General features: G+C 58.9%; 1 protein-coding gene across 1 annotated transcript in view; it reads right to left on the bottom strand.

The window, feature by feature from the left end:
• The window catches only part of LOC119586447 (LIM domain-binding protein 3-like), a gene marked incomplete in the record, with an annotated part of 85,993 nt that overhangs the window by 42,527 nt on the left and 43,242 nt on the right, over window positions 1-224 (bottom strand).

Here is a 224-nt window from a genome sequence, read left to right as displayed (position 1 = left end):
ATAAAATAACAGTAACAGCTTAAAAATCCTTAGTATATCTGAACCGAAATTCAAGAAAGAAGCGCATCCCTCCCGCGACGCCCCAGCCGCCGCCACCCCCCGTTCAACCGGCCGGCCGCCTCGCAACCGCACTCCCGAGATGCGCCGGAACTTCCGAGACGAGGACGAGAGCGAAACACGACGCCGGGCTCGAGGCGGCTTCGGATCACCGTGCACAAGCAACT

Source organism: Penaeus monodon, chromosome 21, assembly GCF_015228065.2.
Source record: "Penaeus monodon isolate SGIC_2016 chromosome 21, NSTDA_Pmon_1, whole genome shotgun sequence".
In the NCBI taxonomy this organism is placed as follows: Eukaryota; Metazoa; Arthropoda; class Malacostraca; order Decapoda; family Penaeidae; genus Penaeus; species Penaeus monodon.
The sequence above is the reverse complement of the archived record's forward strand: the minus strand, read 5'-3'. Positions and strand labels throughout refer to the sequence as shown.